This window comes from Boleophthalmus pectinirostris, unplaced genomic scaffold (assembly GCF_026225935.1).
Source record: "Boleophthalmus pectinirostris isolate CB_2022bp ecotype Guang Dong unplaced genomic scaffold, ASM2622593v1 HiC_scaffold_23, whole genome shotgun sequence".
NCBI lineage: Eukaryota > Metazoa > Chordata > Actinopteri > Gobiiformes > Gobiidae > Boleophthalmus > Boleophthalmus pectinirostris.
The window spans coordinates 18,279,306-18,286,426 of NW_026571207.1; positions in this window are offsets into that span (position 1 = coordinate 18,279,306).

The window sequence follows — 7,121 nt, forward strand, 5'->3', positions numbered from 1 at the left end:
CTGGGAAGAGGGGCCCAGTGACCCTGCACTGCAGAGCTCCTGCTTCACACAACCCGCTATTGTCTCCCATAGGCCTCTGGTCCCAGAGGGCAACATGTCTGTGCCACCCACTTGAGATCCAACAACCAGAGCACCTTCCATTTTTACATGCAGCACTTGAAGCCTTCATTTTGTGTGAAGCAATCCTCTCACCTCAGGGGTGGCCAAGCCCAGGGGCTAAAGATGCTTATCCAAGCCTGTCCTTTTTTTAGCTGAAAGATAATTCGCCCAAGTGCCTTTAAAAGAATCGCTCCAGCATTCTCTCCCATGTACACAGTGATAGAAAGCTCACATGTTTCCTCCAGTTATTATGAGGATAAATGCCATAACCCTCCAACTAAGTACTTAGGACATCAAACTTCAGTTTCATTCTGCATCCAGGAATCATTTCAGTGTGGATCAGTGCCCACAGAGTTATTAAACATTAGCAGCTAATGTTTGTGAGCATGTGATTAAACCAAAAAAAAACCCCAAACGTGCTGAAACCAGGTGCTGCTCATGATAATATGCTGCCGAGGATTTGGCAGCCATTAAAATGTCTTATGGATATGGATTAAAACATGCGAGACATTGTGGAATTGGCAACATGGACTCAAACATTTGCACTCTATTAGCTTTAATTGTCTTAGCTTGAAGCAAAGCCTGTAATGAAAATGTAGCAGATGGTGTGAGTGGACGGTGGGCTGTGACGCTGGCATAAGCCAGTGGAGGATTGTCTTGTACATCCAGCTCTGAGAAGAGACCAGTCATCTCAGCTCTTCTGTCCCAGCACAGGCAGGAAACACTTGGATGTTTACAGGAAGTGCTTGATGAAGGAATTTGGTCATTTTGGTGGCAATGACGAATTTCCCAGACCCCGGCTTAGTGCGTAACAAGAAACAGACATTCTTCAGATACTAGCTGTCCACAGATGACATAATGGCTATCTCTCCTAAAACCTCTGTGCCACCTTCCTTTGTAAATGCTCACAGCTGGGGCGTTTGTCATCAGGTGGCGTTTTGCTAAATCAGTCTCCTGATCTTGAATACTTTCTGCATTATTTACACAAATTGCTATTAATACAATTCCTGTTTACCATCCGCTTCCATATCGGGCTTTCTGAAGCGATAATGAAAAGGATGTTTGTTTGTATTGTTGTTCTAGTGATTGAATCAACATTGGCAGGTTCTCATGTAATAATTGTTTTTCTTGAACCAAAGTATAGACTTCCGCCTCTGCACATTTATTAAAATGGCAAACACAACAGAGGTTAATGAGTGAATATCTGTCTGTGCATTGGCTCACTGATGGTTGCTAATTAGTCTCTGAGATCTGATTCTGACGTCTTCATTGAAACGTTCAAAGTGTAAGTCTTCTCTAGAGATTAGAGAAGAACCAGAGCACTGTTGACTTTGTCTCAGACTTTAAACCAGTCTGATCTTCCCCAGAGGCAACTTGTGTTTAATATCTGTTATGCATTATTCACATTTTTCTCATTGGATATCTTAGCCTTGGATTTCACCTTGTATTACAAGTTTTAACAATGTCTTGACTTTTGTGTATAGAAAAAGGCCAGTAGAGGGTTCAAGGATTTAATCTGTGAAGCAGATTAAATTAGATTAAAAGCAATAGCAGTGACTATTGTCAAATAGTGCAATTTCAAATCTGTGTGCTATAAGAGGGATAAATTAATTTATAAATGAATCATCAAATGAAATATCTGACATCTGACATATTGTCACATGGTCAAAGGCTCAAAAGGTTAGCCCTGCACAATTAGGCCCCTTACTCCACTAGTATTTCTGAATTATCATGACGTATAAAGGATCCCTCTATCAAACCTCTGCTCTAGAGTACAGTGACAAAGATAAAGTATTGTATTTAATTTATTTGGACAGTTTGTCCTCCCTAATGTTTGACAGTTTGTGAACTCCATTGTGAAAGACAGTAATAGCATAAATACACATGAAAGACTTGTCTACCTTCTCTTCTTCCTTGGACTTCCAATTAATCTGAAAGTGTATCCAATGTATCCTTTATAACCAAATAGAAATGATTGCATTTTGATTATGCGGCCCTAAATCACAGTTAACTGCAGTGTTTCCTCTAAAGGCCCGAGGAGTAATCCACTGGGACTAAGAGCTTTGTTTGTGTGGGATGTCCAGTCTAATGTTTAGTGATCATTTTTCATACAATAATATGGTTGAACTTTGAGAGTAGTGAATTCCTTTTTATCAATTTTCATTTCATTTATTAAGTTGCTCTTCACCACATACATGATATAGAGTACAAACGAATACATTTACAGACAAAGCAATATACATTTGTTATCATTAGGAGTGTGTTTAACCAAAAAAAAAAATACCTTAGACAGTCAGGATGAGGTATAGAAATTTTGAATCAAATTGCACTATTCTCCAAGTAGTGTTTTGTTATACAGCAATGACGAGATGAAAGCATGAAAACACAGTGAGTAGACCCTCATATGCTGGTCAGACACAGATTCTCTTCTGATAGAATAAAACAACAAATATACGGGTTGGCTATTCAATGGGGCGCTCTGGCTCTCTTTACTGTCTAATCAGTGGCTCAGATCTTGTGAAGTTGCAGGTGACATCACCCAGAGCTCAGCTCCTCACCTGTGCTCTTTATCCGTCCTGTTGATATGTTTTGGACTCTGCTACTGAGGGACGAGTCTATGGCAGAAGGCCAGTTCCACACACTCCCTTGTACTTGTCTGACTGAACCATTTTTCTGGGACTTTTAAGTTACAGCCAAGGTGATGATCATTCACCCATGCTTGATTGTAACAAAGAATTGAAATGATTCTAAAAGAAGAGGTAGGGTATCCCTTCTTAACTGCTGTTTTTATCATGGTGTTTATCAGTCATAGAGGTGCAGTTTATAAATGCTTGATGTGGCTCCTATGGAAGCAGCCAGTTTGAAGTCAGGGCTGATTTGAGGAGGAAGGCCTGAGCGTGCCTCGGCTTGGACCTGCTGACTTACACCAATGCAGAGAAATGTGAATTGACAGATGAGAGATAAGCAAATGTTTTGTGTGACAGAGGACAGAAGCTGAAAACAGACATGAGGTGTCTTTGAAAGGCCCTTTCAGAGCTCACAAAGCCCAGGTCTGTGCTGTGGACAGAAGACTCTGAAGATCAACATATAGTGGAACCCAGTGCAATGAACCTTTCACTAAATTCACTCATGTCTTCCGCCTACAGGCAAGTTAGAGGATGCTCAGGAGAGCAGGAGGACATCTTTGAAACCTCTTTTGATTTGTGTTGTTCAGCTGCTCACTGCATGAGGACTTGTCTTCTCTGGTTGCTTATGGACAGAAAAGCACTTCTCAGAATTGGATCAATGTACAGTATGTTCAGAAAGAACAAAATAATGATTCCAATCTGTACAAAACGATTTACATGTGTGACTTCTATATCCCCCACTGTTATAACATTTGAATGATTGAAATGCTTATACATATCACAATAGCTATTGTTATGCAGACAATGGTCTCATGATATTCATTGACATTTAACTTATAGGATGGAAGCTGTATGGGTATATATATAAAAATGTGATTTACATTTCTTTTATTCATAACATCTGTCATAACAACAGTATTTTCATGAGGTGTGTGAGTAATGTGATTCTTGAAGACCTATAAATGCAAATGCAGTAAAGACACTTTTTCCATAATTTTTGCAACATTTTAAAGAACTTGTTTTTTACAAAGTGAACTTATTTTACAGGTCACAACAGCAGACTTCTTTCATTTCATGCCTACTGTTAGGTAAGGGTTACTGGTGAAAAATATGGAGACTTGCTGGCAGGGGTTTGAAGTCACAGTTCCTTTGTCTCTTATCTATCTGTAAAATTTCCCTTTGATGTCTTGTCACCTGCTCTATTTCATATTCTCTTTGCTCTTTGCGAGAAGAAAACTCCACAATCCAGCATTTCAACATGTCTTTTTCTGATATGTGCAATCAAAGTAAATTATTCATGGTCGCACAGACTATAAAGTTTAAGCGGCAGATCTGGTAACTATTGCTCCAGCTGCTATTGTTCCAGGCAAAAAGAAGCAAAGGGCACAAGAAGGCAACTTCATTAATGACACATTATTTTTATGGCAGACTTGGATGTGGAAGGATCCTGAGCACAATTTGTTGGGTTTTTATGTGAGCCACTGCCCCCTCCACCTGCCCGAGCTGGGGTACTTAGAGGGCATCTCTCTACATGAGCCTAGAAAGCTATAAAACGCCTTTTATAAAAGCCTCAATGGAGTGCAGATGGAAAGCACCTTACAATAGAGAACATGGGTCTTTTCTTAATATTACTGTTGTCAAAAGGTGGAAGTCATGTTACATTTTTGTGAGGGCATACATCACTGCCAGGAATCATGACTCCAATCAGGTTGAATAAGCATTTACATAACATGCTTGGATTACTTTTTCCACTTAACCTTAAAAGTCATGTCAATGGTGGAAATATTCTGTGGTTCTAATAAGCCATATGTTAGATGGTGAATATCCCAGGTGATATTAAATTTATTGATAATTTTGTTACTTGATCCAAAGAATTCCATTAATGGATATCTAATATGGACCAAGATTTAAGATGATTAGGTATAACAAACAAAAGTATACCTTAGACACTTACCAAATAAGCCCCAAACATGGTGTGTCTTCTTGCCGCAACTTAAAACCACCGTTATTAATGTGAAAGAAATACATCTGTGTCATTGTCATGTGACTATTTTAAATAAGTTAAAATACAGCGGTGTTGAATAGACTTTTTAAAAGAGACAAAGTGAAAGGCAATCGGAGATGCTGGAGGATATGGTTTCCTTTGTACTTTTGGGACGTTGGCAGGACTTGATAAATGGATGTCTGTGAAGGAACAGTCTCACACAAAACGCCTGACCTCTTTCAGTTACGTAGCAACTAGACTTTCTCTGTTTCATGGGAATTGTGTTTCATTTCATGTTATCTCGAAACACTGGACAATATTTCTTGCTTTACTGACTTTGTTTTGCATTATGCTCTCATCTAGGTTTGTTCTTGTGACTCACAGATTATAATAAGTCTTTTCCCAAGCACCAAACACATGTAGAAACACATCCACAGAGACTTGTCATCATTTGACTTGTTCACACCACAGCCACTTTGTAGTGCTGTGATGTCAACATGTAACCTCACACATGAAACACATTTTCACTGTGGTCAACTTATTTGGAACAAATTATCAACAGTTCAATGCTGTTGAAAAATAGCAAATATCTTATTTAATGCCAAAATATTTCCTTATTTACAGAGGGTTCTACTACTTTTGGAAAAAAAAAATTACAGTAGTAAATCATAGTTGAGAGAATAGTTATTAAGCAAATTGAAAGTCACCATTGAAAGCTCTCTATAAAGTCTTGTATCCCAACAGAAGAGACCATGACCCTGGTGACCAGCCTGGTATTCCTGCACCGTATGCTGGCACTCATTTCTGCATCCTCAGGTTTCAGATGTTACAGGCGTCTTTCATGCCACACAAACATCACAGCGCTCCAAGATATAAGCTACATCTAGTCCACTTCTACTGACTGGAAATACTCAAACCTTTGCTTCATAAAGGATAAAAATTTACACTTCTAATCTTATGCTTTTATTTTCTGCAAATGGTTCAATGTTAACCAAATGTACCCAATTTTCAAAACGTGAAAGAAGGAAGTAGGCATTTAAATCTAACGGCGGCAAGGGTGGGCTGTCTTGTGGCTTTTTATTGCTTTATATTGAAGATAATGATGCTGGTACACCAAACTAACTACTTTGTTGTGATCCATATTGAATTTTGCTCCAACAAATAACATGATATAATAACTTTGCGACTCAACTTTTCAACCGCAACTGTGGAAAGCCCCCATCCCCTATCGGTCTATTTTTGGTCAATGTGCCAAACAAAACACGTGGTCTCCATCATGTCTCCAGTAATCTTTGCATGAAGAGGTGCTGATGGTCTGTGCCCAACACGACAACATGCTCCCACCTCAGAGACTTAGATAGATTTAATGGTAAAGTCTCTCTATATAGTCTCTGTGTTACACAAACATTTGCTGGTTCATTATAGTATTGGAAGCTGAATGGCTATCAAAGTGAAATTGTAATTTGAATTGGTGTCTTTAGCAAATAACAGACCACAATCTTACAGGCCACAATTATACAGACCATGGGTCTAGCTTATTATGTGGTCATATATACATATACATATGTTTGGGTAATCCTGCATTATTAGTCTGTTTACATCTCCAAAGCTCAAAATGCTCTGTTCCACCTTGTGATGTCATGAAGCTGTAGTTTTCAAATTAACAGCTGTCTTTTACTTTTTGCTTACTGAAATTATCCTAATGATTCTAATGAAGGTGTATGAAGTTTTAAAACACAGTGAAACACTCTGTATTACCACATGACATCACAAGGTGGAACTGAGTGGTGCACATTGTTATGGAGTTTTTAGAGAAGAACTAAATGTATATGCATGGTTTACATGTTAAACACATGCAAATGAAACAGAACACAACTCTGGCTATGTGTTTGATGAGGAAACAACAATATAACATAGGTCAAAAAATAGCGTAATATGGGCCCTTTAAATATTTTCAGTTTTCTTATATTTGAATAAGATGTTTAAAATGTGCACTGTGAAGTAAATTGTAAAATGTAAGCTCTTTGTGAAAGTCCCCACATCATTGTAAAAACATTTCTGCCATATCATAGTGTGAAATAAGCTCTCCTTTCCCATTCTGTGCAGCTTTGTGTCGGTCTAAAGTGGTTTTCACACTGAGCGTCTCCCCTGGCAGCAGCTGGGCTCAGCTCTGTGGGCTGCTGTGGGGATAGTTGTTTGTTGCACATGAAAGATGTGGGTTTGAGCTGTTTTCTGCAGATGTTTCTTCACCATGGCAAAGCCTCACAAAGTCCATGTGAGACCGTTTTCTCTGGCACTGTGTAAATTAATTGATTTATTTGGCTTGGGAGAGAGTGCACGCATCACAGATTTGCAGCAATCAAATCAGCAATTATGTGGTTTCAAATTTCATGTTGGCTTCCAGCTGCGAC